The 15,890-nt window shown below is 34.1% G+C and overlaps 1 protein-coding gene across 5 annotated transcripts in view; it reads left to right on the forward strand.

Annotated features, from left to right (window-relative positions):
* The window catches only part of mthfd2l (methylenetetrahydrofolate dehydrogenase (NADP+ dependent) 2 like), an 85,160-nt gene that overhangs the window by 26,601 nt on the left and 42,669 nt on the right, over positions 1–15,890 (forward strand). The gene's annotated exons all lie outside the window — the stretch shown is intronic.

Below are 15,890 nucleotides of genomic sequence, written 5' to 3' on the forward strand. Positions count from 1 at the left end.
TATTAACATGTATCCTTGTTATTTGCATTAATGTAGAGAGATACCCAAACTACACAAGACGTGTCACTCGTATAGTTTTGAGTGGGGAAAGGTGTAATGGTCAATAAGGTGAATGAAGCCCCGCCTTCCAGTACAGGAGCCAATCATTAATCGGTATAGACTGATGATTCTCCGGGGTAAGGGTTAAGACCGTGAGTTTCTGAAGATTCTGTGTGATTTAAACGTTTAGAAATGAAACTTACGAGACAGCTGTTTAATTTTATTGGTGATTCCTATTATGAAATTTAATCTTATAAGCTTGGCAAGCAATTTTGGAGAATTTGTTGTTTCCCCATTCAGACAAAGTGCCTGAGCATATTGTCCGAGGGGCATTTCAAAGATGGCTGCCGAGTGAAATGGCTTGCCTTAAAAGGACTTTAAGGATACACACTCAAAGGCTCTAATGATAACAGACAGGTTTGTTTATTTATGAATTTAATGGAAGAGTCAAAATAGAGTATTGGTGCACTAAACAGTGTTCAAACAGAAATAAGTATTTAACTTCTGTTTTCATTTAACATTGTGCACAAATAAACAAATCATCTAATTTGGTAAAAAAAAAACAGTCAAATGTATTAGTTTTGATTTATTTAAACATTTTTATTATTAATTTGAATTATTTTTGGAAATATTTTTAGTGCTGTTTATTGGAGAGAAAATCTTTTCAAGGTATTTTTAAACAATAGTTTTAATAACTAATTTGTTTTGTCTTGCCATGATGACAGTACTATGGAGTCAATCTAGGGCCATATATACTTGCAAAATAAAAGAAAGCTTTACAAATAAAAAAATAATGTATTGAGCAAAAAAAAAAAAAAAAAAAATGCAAATTTCCAAAAATCATAAATCGAAAATAAATTTTTGAGAAAAAAAAATACATTTTGCTAACAAAATTAAAGAATTGCAAAAGGAAAATAAGTTTTGAGAAATAAAAATGAAATTTACAAAAAAAAAATGCAATAAACAAGAAAAACTATATAGCAATGCTCATTTGGATTAGCTTTTTAGACAACCATGAGTTTGCGATGCTGTTTTCACTTTGCACTTCTGCGTGTTTCACTTTATGGCCCTGATTTGACAAGGGGAAACGCTCAAACGCTTCCCTTGACTGTCAAATTAGGGCCACAAAGTGAAACATGCAGAAATGTGAAGTGCAAAGTGAAAACAGCATGGCTGACTAAAAAGCAAATGAGGCAATGCTATAAAAAATGTTTTGCAAATATAATATTATTTTGTTATGTATAAATATTTTGTATTTGCAGTTTTTTGTTTGTTTGCAAATTTCATTTTTATTTCTTAAAACTTATTTTTCCCTTTGCAGTTCTTTATTTTTGTTAGCAAAATTTTTTTTCTCAAATATTAATTGTTGCTTTGCAATGTTTGGAGATTTGCTTTTATTTATGTGTTTTTCCTCAATACTTTATTTTTATTAGAAACAAATTCTTTTAATTTTGTAAGTATATGTGACCCTAGATTGACTCCATACAGTGCATATTATTTTTGTAGTTAGTTTGCAAGATATTCACCTTATAGTGCAATTCACAGGCCTAAATATGTAAGTTTGGTTAATTAAGCAAGTTTTGGATAGCAATTCTTTTGCCAATTGAAAAACATAATAATTTCGTGAGAGGGCTAATAATATTGACCCTAAAATTAAAAAAAAAAAAAATATATATATATATATATATATATAACAAATGTTTTTATTCCAGTTAGACCAAAGAAATAAGACTTTCTCCAGTAAAAAAAAATTAAAAATTAAAGGATATACCAGCCTGATCTCATGATGAAACGTAAGTATTTTACATTTTGTCAGTTTAGTGGCTAATTCGTATAAGTTCAGTTGTACGAAAATATACAATTTTTAAAAGGAGGCATGGCACCTAAACCCCTCCATCAATGGGGGATATGCAAATCGTACTAGATTGTATGAATTCATCCGAATTAGCCACTAATCAAAAAGTTACAAATTGCTGGATATACTGTGAAAATGCCCTTGCTCCGTTAAACATCACAATAAGAATAGAAAAGGAAAAAAGAATAAAACTTTCACAGGAGGGCCAATCATTTTGCATTTAACTGTAGATGTTGTCAATCTGGTTCACTTGTAAGAAACTAATGGTTGTGTTTAAAAAAAACCTAGACAGAAATTGATCAATTACATTATGAAGTTGTGTTTGTAGAAGCATTCTGCATTTCAGTAAGCCGTCTGTCTGTCCAGTTAAGCATTCAGAAAACTTTCTGATGCTCTAGAGGTGTGTGAAGTATTCCCAGTGGCCCTTGCATCTGTAAAACAAGATCGTTACAATAAAACTTACAATACAATATACATCAAATATCTACAGTACAATACGTTCAACTTACTCCTTCCTCGTCTCATAAGTGTGTTAATAACATCTGTGAGAGTCGTTCTGTTGGAGGTACTGCTGTAGAAATTGGATCCAGAGCTGGAAGTCTGTAACAGAAAAGACAGCAATTGGTTTTTGCATCATAAGTTTTTGCATCAAAAATATGTATTACATAGGGATAAATAGGTGTTTACACGGGTGCCATGTGAACCAGTGGCTCTACGGATTCTCAGTCTTGTTTTAAGTGTCTCCCGAACCTGTGGGGAATGAAAACACAAATATCTCAGGCACCAAATACATAGAATGTAACGCCAAGTAAAGCAGGGAACTCAGATCTAACCTTCTTTTCCATCAGCGTTCCAAGAACCAATATGAAGAAGCCCTGAAATTAGACAACAGGTCATACCAGTTCATACCAGTTTCTTTATTGTTGATAAATAGTTTTTTTTTTTTTTTAAATGAGATGTAAAATGCCGCAGTGTATTGGTCAATAATGATTCATTAGTTAATGCATTTACTAACATGAACTATTATTGAAGAATACATGCAGAGCATTTCTTGATCTTTGTTTAACACTTACTAATGCATTATTAAAATCCAAATTCATCTTTGTTAACATTAGTTAATAAGCTTCGAGTTAACATGAACTAACAATTAACAACTTTATCTCTATTAACTAACATTAACAAAGATGAATAAATACTGCAATACATGCAATGTTCATGCTAGTAAATACATGAACTAACGTGAACTAATACAACCTTATTGTAAAGTGCTACTGGAATATTATACTATGTTCAGGACAATTTCAGCTCAATCAGTAGCATTTATGGTATAACGTTGATTTCTATAAAGTCATAATGAAATGGATCTTCTGGACAGATCTTCTGTACTGTGTGGATTGTATTAAGTTTAATGGATTACTTGGTAAAAAAGGGGTGGAGGAGGAAGAAGTCAATGCCAGCATGTGGTTGAGTTAGACATTTGCCACTGTTCATTAATTTACAAAATCATGGTAATGAATATGCCCATTACTGATATCATGGGCACTTAAAAATACCCTTTATTATTTTAGCATTTAGAGTGCTTTTTAAGAATATTCAGATTGCATTTGCAGTGAAGTTCGTATTTGTGCCAAATGCTTGGAGACTTAATTGGTCAGCTTAATAGTTTAAACATTAACATTTTCACATGTACAGTGCTCAGCATATATAAGTACAGCCCTCACAAATCTATCTTAGAATTCATGTTTTTAATAGGAAGCTGTTAATATTATATTTGTGCATATACATGAGAATAGTCTGTACTAAAGCCAAATCTGGAGCTTGTCTTACAAAATAGCTTACGATAATGGTCCAAAAACTATTACAGCCAAATGTATATGTTATAGAAAAAATAAATACAAATTTAAAAAAGAGGAAAAATCAAGAGAAGCAAAAAAATGGAACAATTTTGTTGAAATTTTGTAGGTTGTAATTTTTTTGCAATTTCTCAAAATGTTTGGTGACTAAAATATTATTTTAATAGATATATCTGTTTAATAAATCTGTTTTGTTTAAATATACCACAATACATTGCCTATATTCATTTTTAAATGATTATTTAAAATTGCTTAAAAAAATGTCATTTTCAAAATAGGATGTACACCATTATGCTGAGCACTGTATATACGTTATTAATAAGGCTTCAATAGTTACATTGTTTAATTTTGCTAAACTCGTGATGAAAATAACAAATATTTCAAGCAGAAGACATTTTTTTTTCTGCATATAATTGGGGGAAAAAATTGTCTTGCAGATTTATGCATTTTGATTTTGGGAGAATAGAAGCTGACAAAACATTAATAACACTTATCTTTTATTTAAGATTATGATGATGCAAATCCAATTAGAAGCACTTGTTTGGTGAACTAAGCTACAATACATCAACTTAAAGAAAATATTACTGTACAAACTGTATTTCACATGCAGTTGAAGTCAGAATTATTAGCCCCCTTCGATTTATTTATTTTTTTAAAAATCCCAAAATGATGTTTAATAGAGCAAGGACATTTTCACAGTATGTCTGATAATATTTTTTTCATCTGGAGACAGTCTTATTTTGTTTTCTTTTTCGGCTAGAGTAAAAGCAGTTTATATAAAAAAAAAAAAACCTTTAGGGTAAAACTTTTTAGCCCCTATAAGCTACATATTTTTTTCAATAGTCTACAGAACAAACCATCATTGTACAATAACTTGCCTCATTACCCTAACCTGCCTAGTTATCCTAATTAACCTAGTTAAGCCTTTAAATGTCACTTTAAGCTGTATAGAAGTGTCTTGAAAAATATCTAGTCAAATATAATTTACTGTCATCATGACAAAGATAAAATAAATCAGTTATTAGAAATGAGTTATTGAAACTATTATGTTTAGAAATGTGTTGAAAAAGTCTTCTCTCCGTTAAACAGAAATTGGAGAAAAAAATAAACATGGGGGCCAATAATTCTGACTTCATCTTTAAGTCATCTAAACATTTGCACATTTTTTCAATAATATTACTAAAAGTATATTATATTTAATATAGACTGGACAAATGTATGGGGCAAATATACATTTTGGTTATTATACCTGTTAAAGTAATCTTTTTAGCAGCTTAGGTCAATATCGTGCTAATACTGAATACCATGATAAATGCTTTAGCAATTAATCGACACAAGAAAATTTGACACTGTCAAAAGCTTAGATCGATTATATAGAATATTCCAGCAATAAGCATAAAAGTAAAGCACAAAAAAGTACATCTTAAGCTCGGCTCACTCTCATGAAGCACTGCAAATTACTTAAAAGAGTCCTATACTCTAAAAACACTTAAATATGTAAATATATTTTGTAGTAAACATATAAATACCACCAGCAATCAGCATAAATTAATAGTTTTACATTTTTCTGACTTTGATTTTAATCATACTTTTTTTTCATTTTGCTGTTCGTATCAACAATTTGATAACTACATAAAGCTCTGGGCATCCTGAGTTGGAATCTCGGTTAGATTTTGGGTTGGGGTCGTAACTAAAATCTACTTTTTAAATTACTAAATAGTCTTCGAAGACAATATCAATTGCAGTACTACTCTACAGGCAATCAAGATTAAAATGAAATTGGGGAAAAGCTTGTTACGTTCCCTTTTTCATTCACAGATTGAGGTTAAAAAAAATTGTGGCAATCAACTGACGAGAAAACATGGGTTTACCAATTGAACCAAGAGTATTCCTTCAAAAAAGTCAATGTTGAACATTGAAATATAACTTTTATACATATACCTGCAAAGAGTTGAAGATTGCAAACAAGTAGTGGATGGCCAAAGCTTTAGGGTCAATCATGATACCCAAACCGAGACCCCATGTAATCCCGAAGAGAGGTGTCAAAATGGCCACACATCTGAGAATGACTACCAAGACGTTCTTTTCGTCCCTGTTGCTTTCTCCCACTCCACTCCTGACCATTTTCACCACAACTATCACAACAACAATAATGTTGACAACAACAATGACCAGAGCCGGCAGGACGAAAGCCAGAAGAGCTCTGGATTGATCCCAATTCAGCCAGCATGCTCCATTCTGTGTGACATATCTGTTATTCCCAGCGGTGGAGGCAACAGTAATAACCGCGATGAGGAGAGGTGCACCGTAGCCCACACTGAAAGCAGATACCATCATGATGGTTTTGGAAATGGTAGAGAAGACCATTGTGGTGCGGTAGAGGAGCAGAACTGAAGAGACCATCATCCAGAAGAAGAGGGCCAGGTAGAAGAAGTGGGTGAAGAATACCGCAGCACTACAAGACTTCATGAAATCCTGTCCGGGATTAACAACTGCAGCGCCGATAATGAAGCAAATGTCAGCGATCAGTAGAGAAAGGGCAATGTTGACTAAGGATACATGCCGAATGTGTGATGTAGCGTTTCTGGTTACACCCTTCCAGGTGATCATTTCGATGATCAGGCAAACTACCAAACTGGCCATCGAAATGGTGACACCAACATACGTGATAACAGACAACGCAAGATCTTCAGGAACGTAAGGGGACATCAGAATTGAGAATGAAGTGGTGTGATTGCATTGACAAGTATCAGTGCCGTTTACCACCGTAGGATAGCATCCTGTTGAGTCCCATCCCCCACTGCCATTAAAAAGGTTAAATTGCCAGAAAACACATTGGAGGTTCCCTAAAACGACTGTTTCATTATTACGAGTGGTGGAATTGCTGAGTTTTTCAAAGGTCAGCTGTATGTTGTTAAGCGTCACACTAGTGTTCACCACCACAATGAGTCCATTGATGACGTTTTCAGTCTCGTTCAGTGTATCGGTGCGATTTCTTGCAGGCATGATGTTGCCCAGGGAGGAGAAGGCCACTGCTGTGATTGTGACATTTTTTTGAGTGGCTGTTAGATCTGGGATGTATATCGTAGCCGTTGAGTTGAGCTTTAATTCTTCTCTAAAGTCTTGGGTTGATGTTGTAACCTTTTTGAACAGGAAGGAATTAGAAGGACTTATTATGTTGAAGTCGGTGTCTGATGTTGCTTTTAGAACACTTTCAATGGAGTTCAGGAGTTGAGAGCTGTTGCCTTGGCTAGCGTCCGCTTGATTTAGCTGTGTCCATACAGGTACTGCGTTCACTGATGAGATTACGTCCACTATAGTGAGGAAGTTCTGTAAAATAAACAGACAATAGAAACTGTTATTAGGCATTTAGATTTCTTGGCCCTGTGCACACCTGGTATTAAGAGGCGTTTTCATCACTTTGATCACAAGTGGACATAACTAAGGTCCAATCCCAATTTTATTTTTGTTCCCCTACCCTGCTCCTTGGCCCTTAAAACCGAGTGTGAAGGAGAAGGGCTTCAGAATTTATCCCTAAGATATGGGACAGCACTACAGCACCTGCACACGTCATCATATGTCATCACGATCTCTTGCTTCATATGAGATCAGACGATCACGACTGCTGTAGTTATTCCAATTGTGTTATTTTTTTAGTATTTATCTTTAGGAAATAATTGAAGGCATACATCATGTTATCATAACAATCTAATGTGGCAATAAGATCGTAAATATACTGCGCATGTACACAGGGGCCATATTCATCTATATAAACCAATCAAAAACAACATTAACTTTATAGCAGACACTGTAAAAAGCCCATTCCCAGCCACTAAACTTTTCTAACAGGGTATTCGAGTGTCACTGAGTGTCAGAATGTTGTGGGACTGCTATACAAGAGTTAGATTATATATATATATATATATATATATATATATATATATATATATATATATATATATATATATATATATATATATATATATATATATATATATATTTTTTTTTTTTATAAAAGCATGGCGATGAAACATGAACACGGTTATGAATGTATTAAAATATGTTTGTTTGTTGTAAAAATGTGTAATAATGACTAAAAATACTAATTTGTGAATCTCCTTACTTCTGGGTGCAGCTATCCTGCCGTTGTGGCTGGTGTATTTCGTAGAAATAATCTTACCTCTTGGTTTCGAGTGTGGTCCTGAAAAATCTTCGTTCGAAGGGCTTTCTACCCCTTTCCCTTAGCCCTACACCTTCAAGCTAAAAAGAATTGGGACACCCCTACCCTTTCACGGGAACGCGGGTAAGGGGAAGGCCTAAGGGGTAGAATTGGGCTACTGTAAGTACAGGTGTGAATAGAGTGTGAAATGTTTTGAGCTTGTCCACTTTCAGAGATAGTCGAAAACACATTCGATCAGATTGCTTTTGACGTGTGGATGCATTCGTGGTTGAACACATTTAAACAGCTGTTAATACTGCAATCTCTCTGCCTGTGAGCTCATTTATAAACAGCAGGATGTGCTCTAGAAGCATGCTGAAGAGAACGATTTAAAGGGTCACGAAACACCCAAACACATTTTTTGAGATGTTGACAGTCATATATATGTAACATGCTACTAAAAAAACTATTAAGACACATATAGTTAACTAAAAAAGTCAAAATGGATTGTTTTTGCATGGTTTCAAGCAAATTTGTTCTTCTATCCATCTTTGAGTTTTCATCATTAATTCAAAAGATAGACTTGGTTTGAACTAATCAGCGTGCTCTATTGTGAATGAGCCGCAACTTCATTAATATGCATGTAGCTTTGAAGCTGTGTTACATTGTTCAGATGGCAGAGAGACACCACGTTTTGTTGCCAACCGTAATTAAAACAAGTAAAGAAGAAGAACTCTTTGGAGACATGGGTCGTCATGGGTTGTTGTGTTTATTAAAAAACTGCCGCAACAAAGGTTTTGTTTTAATTTCCCCACTGTAAGAGCACATCATGTGGTCTCAAATGTGTGGATTGCAGTGGTCTGCTAACACGCGACAAAAATATGTTTGTGAGGAACATTATTTACTTGAGAGATTTTCGCATCTGAAAATGGTGAAATACGGATTAGCCGCTTCTTTTAAAAAAGATGCAGTTCCAGTTTGTGTTGGTTGTCCTGTCTCTACAGATTTGGTAAATGTGTGATCAAAATTCTTTGTTTATGATTATTCAGATGGCTAAGTTAGTATCGTAAGCAGTACTCTTTTAGTTTTTAAAGATATAGAGAGGCCAGAAGGGTGCGATCAAGGTCTGTGTGAGTCCTAATGCCCCAACAAAAGTGAAGGAGACACTAAACTGTCAGTGGGTGCCGTCTTTTGGATGAGACCTTAAACCGAGGTCCTGACTCTCTGTGGTCATTAAAAATCCCATGGCACTTCTTGTAAAGAGTAGGGGTGTAAATGCGGTATCCTGGCCAAAGTCCCTCAATTGGCCCTTACGATTATGGCCTTTCAATCATCGCCATCCACTGAATTGGCTCTATCACTGTCTCTCCACTCCACCAATAGCTGGTGTGTGGTGAGCGCACTGGCGCCTTTGTCCTGCGGCTGCTGTCGCATCATCCAAGTGGATGCTGCACACTGGTGGTGGTGTGGGGGACCCTTCTCATGACTGTGAAGCGCTTTGGGTGTATGGCCATACACAATAAATGGGCTATATTATCACATTACATAACGATATAATATCATGGACTGAAAGATCCGCTGTAAATGCTGCTCTCCGAATGTAAACATGTCATTTGTGACAGGACAGTCTATACACACGGCTGTTTGACACTATTCTCTGCACCTACTGAGTGCATCTAAGTAACCGAGAAATACAGAGGGGCTTGCGGTATCAAAAATTCTATCAAAACTACACTCTTCCAGTAGTTTCTTGCATCAAGTATCTCGTTTGTCATGAAGGGCATGAATAAAAATTAATCCTGAATAAAAGTAAAAGTGCCAAACTGCAATTAAAGTTGTCAAATAAAGAATGAAACACCCAAAATTATGAAAATGCCTCTTTAAAGTTCATGTTAAGTACTGTTTGATTCACTTACTGTACAGTGGACTGTTTATAAGTACTTGATTTCTTTTAGGAATAATATAATCTTCATCATTCAGATAATTGTAAAACTGAAAAAAAAAAAAACCCTGAAATACACGCAGGTACCTGCTTATAAAAACAATTTAAGCGCGTACATGCTTATACTTGCGGATATTTTTTTTCTAATGGCAGTGAACTGTCAGATACGAGGGAGACTCATAGACAACAAAACCAGTTGATTGCATAAACCTAAGAAAGTAAAAGAGTTGCACTTTCAATTCAGTCTGTGTGGACTTTTTTGCGTCACCAATCTAATCAGAAACAGAAAAAAAGGATATTCCCGTGCTGTTGTTTTAATATTTTAAAAAATGTTCATAAATGAAAGACGCCCTAGTTGCCTACACCAAGCTGTTATGCAGACATTTCCAAACCCCTAAACATGACGCAGCACAAACTAAAACATGATCACCAAACATTCTGCTGTTAGCTGCCAGTTAATATGGGTTTGTCAAAGGCCATATTTAAATGACAGAATGCGCCATCAGATGCAGATTTACACCAATAACTGGTGGCATCTGAGAGTGTTCTGTAATTGGTTTGAGTGTTGTTTTTCATCTGTCTTCAATTTTACAATATTGTGTTTCAGAACGTTTAGTCTCATGAATTATGCTTAGAAAAACCTTGGAGCTTCAAAATATTGTGAGGTTACTACCTATTTATGATCTCCACTGTAACACACCAGCAAAACAATCATGGAAATAGCAAATTCTAACAGCGTTTAAATACAGGTGTAATGGCATATTGTTTTAACTTGCCGTTATCACGGTTTGATCCAGCGTCACACTTTGCGAGACTTGTGCAATATTGCTCAGTATTTGCACAACTGTTGAAAGAGTAGCTTGAGAGTTCACTATTTCTTCTTTATTGTCTCCAGTGGCGTTGTTTACCTTATCAACAAATGTTATTAGATTAACGGTGCTTAGAACCTATAGGGGACAAAAAAAGTTTTGAACATGTTAATGTACTGAATATCCTTCCACTTTATTTGCAGTACGGGCCCTTACATTGTACATACACTATGTTTACCTATTGAATGTGCTAGTAAACTACAGATAACTATATGGGTTAAACGCATAGTTTATATTTACTCACCCTTTCTTTTTCTTCTGTTGAACACAGATATTTTGATGAAAGCTGAAAACCTTTAACCATTGACCTCCATAGTAGGAAAAATAGGTAAGTCAATGGTTACAGGTTTCCAACATTTTTCAAAATATTGTTTTTTTTTTTTTTTGCGTTCAATATAATAAAGTAACTCATAAATATTTGACACAAATAAAGGGTGGGTAAATAAGGACACGTTTTTGGGTTGGAGAACGATCCACTTAAGATTAGCTCTAGAAGCAGGTTTAGGGTTAATTTTGGCAATGGTTATTACAAAGTTATTATAAGTATATATTATGCACAATCAGAACCCGACTGTAAAATAAAGTTTACACTGTAGTACATTTCAGAAAAAAATGACTTTGTAATTATTTGTATAATTTTAAAATTGACAAATATGCTTGCAGAAAAGTTAAGCATTAAGTAAAAAGTTAAACAAGCATTGTAAAAAAAGGAAATGCAGTAAAACTGAAAATCAAACCGTTGATTCCTGGCTCAGAACATTAATGATACGAAGAACACAGTTGTCTGTAACAATCTGCCAATTCCCATCAGCTCCACACACTCCTATTTTGAAGCCAACTTGATTTTGGTCACAGTCTCCTTTTTTAGGTGGGTCACCAAATATTCCAAAACCAAACACAACATCTTTGCATGTGGCAGCTGTATAAAAAAACAAAAAAACAGTTTGGTCTAAAGTTATCATTGCAGTAGGCAACCAAAAATTAAAATAAAGGAGTAATGACGAGATCTTCTGTATGATATCTTGTAAATGTAAAGGACTAGTTGATTTAAAAAAATCATTTAAGTCATTATTTACTCATCTTCCACTTGCTCTGAACCGTTTTGAGTTTCTCTTTTGTGTTGAACACAAAGGAATAATAACCAGGAAGAATTAAGGCAGTTCCAAGAAGGCCAAAGGAAGTCTAACCCTGTACTAGTAAGGAGTACCTAATAAAGTGGCCGGGGAGTGTATAATGAAGAATATTGCAAAAAGCAGCCATTTACATCCATAGTATCTTTTGTCCTTTTAAACGGTTGTTTTTATCTGGATCAAAAAAAATTTAAATATCCAAATCTTGTTTCGTGTTCAAGCAAAGATAGAAATTCAGAAAGTTTAGAATCACTTAAGTGTGAATAAATGAGGAATATTTAATTGTAAGGTAACAAATCCCTTTAACTTATGTTCCAAGTAAATACTATCTTAGTAAAACAGAATTTGTACTTACGGCTGTTTGGGACTTGAGGTATTGGACTGGAAACAGACACTTCCGCAGCTCTTGAGCTATATGAGTATCTATAAAGGTCTGCATTGGTCAGTTTGCAAATGAATATGGCTGTTTTTCCACATGAAACTTGAGGTGTGAAACTAATACAATTCTGTGAATCAGTATCTGGGAATACAAAAGAAACAAAAATGACATTGCCCTTCCAAGAATGAATTTGTACAATTACACAATTCCCCCACTGCTGATAAACACTTACTGGAGATTAGTATTTGTGTTTCCTGCATCCACTGCACTGAGTAATCAGAACTCACACAGCACTTAAGTTCCACTGACTGACCATTACATTCGTATGTTTTGTTCGAGGTCAGTTGAATAGCAGGATAGGGCTTAATATAATCAATTGTTTCCCAAAAAATATGTGGCCCTTTGTCTGTGTTAAACAAACATTCGTAACGACCTACAAAAATAAAAGAGACGTAGAATTATTTCAGTTTCAAAGATATGAGAATGGTTTAAATAGGTCATGCAATCTTCCTATACAGATTTTTTACATGCTTTCTTTTTTAAATAAAGCGTTCTACAATTTAGGTGTATTTTCCTATAATGATGCAATAGTATAAAGCGACTTTTATAGGGACAAATAACAGTTTTTGTTTGTATTTGTTGCAGCAGTTCTCATTTCTGCAAAGTCATAAAATGTATATACAGGTATATTAACAAATTTTGTCATTTCAAACATGATGTAGGGATCAGTGATAAAAATATATATTGTGGTATTCATTGCGGTAATGATATTAATGATGATATAATTCATAAGTATCAACCTAAAGACAGACATTCTTGTATCTTTAGAGAAAAGTATCACTTATAATTATTATTTATTTATTTTAGGCTGCTGGATGCCTACTATTCAGCAGAGCTCAACCATAATCAAACACCCTGAAGCAGCTAATCAATTTTAGGATCATATAATACATAAGCAGACGTGCTAAAGCAGGATGTAAATTAACTTTGCTTCTGGGGACCCACTGTCCTGCAGAGTTCAAGACCTCTTAAGTGGTGTTTTGTGATTACACACTGTGATCGTATTTATGCGATGCTAGTAGAGTGCTAGAGGGCGCCATTGGGCTTAAACACCACATAAAGATTATTGAAGAAAAGATGCTAAATATAGAAAAGAAGATAAATATATATTACGGCAGTCAAATGATTAAAAAAATTAACGCAATTAATCACACTTTTTTGTAATTAAAACACACGTAGACCACAACAGGAAATAAAAAAAACTGCAACTGCATCATTTGCGTTATTTTTTGCATCAGAATTATAAGCTCTCTGTTTATTTTTTGCCTAATTTCTGTTTAACGGAGGGAAAAAATTTCAACACATTTCTAAACATAATAGTTATAATAACTCATTTCTAATAACTGATTTATTTTATCTTTGCCATGATGACATAAATATTTTACTAGATGTTTTTCAAGACACTTCTATACAGCTTAAAGTGACATTTAAAGGCTTAACTAGGTTTATTAGGTTAACTAGGCAGGTTAGGGTAATTAGGCAAGTTATTATATATATATATATATATTATACAACAGTTCTGTCTGGTTCTCGAATCTGATTGGCTGATAGCCGTGATATATTTTAGTAATATCAGCACCCGTACAGCCTCTTTACCCTTTGTGTATTACCCCGCCCACATACAGCCAGCTAAAAGCAGACACTACAGAATTAAAGTTTAAAAGATGCTTGCTCAGCTGTTTAACTGTCAGCTTACGATTTGAATTCAATGCGGAAGAAAGTAGTTCCTCATACAAAAGGGTTTTTGAGACTCTCCATGTTGTCATTTTGTTTTTATATACATAATTATGCCGTCAAACTGTTGTACAAACGCAATATCACACGAGTAGCAGTGCGATATGGCTGTATATTGCCACTATATATATATATATATATATATATATATATATATATATATATATATATATATATATATATATATATATATATTATCAGACATTCTGGAATGTATGGAAACATGGAATACATATATATAAATATGGAAACATATTTAATACTTTATATTAAAGGCTTTTTTAGTGATGGCAGCTTAAGGATGACTCTTATATAGAGAATGAAGTTACACGCATTGCTTATGTCAAATCTTAATGGTTCTGTGGGTCTGGTCAATCAAATCTGTCCTTTATTTTGTATTTTACGTTGAATTCAAGCCAGCTGATGGGCTGGGCCATTCTACAGCTTTTCTTTAGATTTCAGATTTTCTTTCTCTGAAAAGATTTGAAAGATTCTTTGGCTGTGCTTTGGATCTTTGTATTGCTGAAATGGCCACCCTGGTTTCATCTTCTTTGTCCTGATAATGTAGACGTTACACTGAAGAAGCTGATATTAATTTACAAAAAGGAAGGGCAAAGGGTTGCTGAAAAACTATTGAGAGAGCTGCTGTACGTCTGGGCTTTCACTGACTTTCTACAGCTTCTTTTATTCATGTGTTCAATACTTTTTCCCTGCACCATTTCACTTTATTATGCACAACTTACTTTGTAAACTAATTAGATTTTTTTTTTTTTCATTTGCATATATGGATTTATTTGTGTGTTTGGTTGGTACTACTTCTGGACAGACAGACAAACAGACAGACAGATATTTCAGTGGGTTTAAACTTACCATTATCTCTAATGTCAACACTTTTAACTGTGAGTGTGCGATTATCTGCTGAGGACACATGATGAGGTTTTGGCTGTATTATAGTTCCTTGAAACCTCCAGTCTATATTACCAATTGCATTGTTTGCTTGACACGATAGTGTCATATCTTCTTCAGGAAACACAGAGTCTCTTGTGCTCAGCTTTATGTTCTCTAAAATATATAGATTTAGATGTTAAAGAAACCCCTACAAACAACTTCAATGGGTTTTCATTATTAAAATATTATTTTGAAATATACAGTTAATTCTATTTTCGTACTATATCATTTTGCAGATTTGTTCTAAAGAAAAAAACACAGCATTTCTTTTACCACTTTGAGCGACCGAAGCGGTGTCAACTGTGTACTTCAGATCCTGCATGTTGGTGACGATCGCTTGACTTGTTTCCACAGAAATTGCTACTTCTGTAGATGATGTGATAAAAAAGTCTACGACCACACTTCCGGGCCTGCTCAAACACAAAAGCTATTTAGAAACTAGAAATTGTGCATTGCTACAACAAAAGTATAATGACCATACCATAGCAGAAACTGAAGGAAGGAAAATATATCATACCTAAAACCAGTGACAGTCGCAGAAATGAAACCTTTTACACCCTTGTAACTTTCACTGATCTACATGAGACAATAGAATTTTTAGTTCATAGAAATGAATATCGTGTGCAAAAAATAAGTTAATAATGTGAAGTTGTCACATTTTTGATCTTAGCATTACATTTTCAAGCAACATTCTCTTTAAATTCATACACTAACTTACAGTCTTTCGGCAATTTTGACATTTCATTAAAACTGCATAGAGAAAGTTTAGACACTTACTGCCTTCTCAATATCGGATTTGTATTTCTTGAATTTGTCACTGTTTACGTTATGCAGGTTTGCATCAAAAGTCTCTTTTAATGAAAGTGACATGGGATAACTTACTGGAGTACAACAAAAAGAAAAAGGAGTGAGAATAGCTCAG

This window comes from Danio rerio, chromosome 8, assembly GCF_049306965.1.
Source record: "Danio rerio strain Tuebingen ecotype United States chromosome 8, GRCz12tu, whole genome shotgun sequence".
Classification (NCBI taxonomy): Eukaryota; Metazoa; Chordata; class Actinopteri; order Cypriniformes; family Danionidae; genus Danio; species Danio rerio.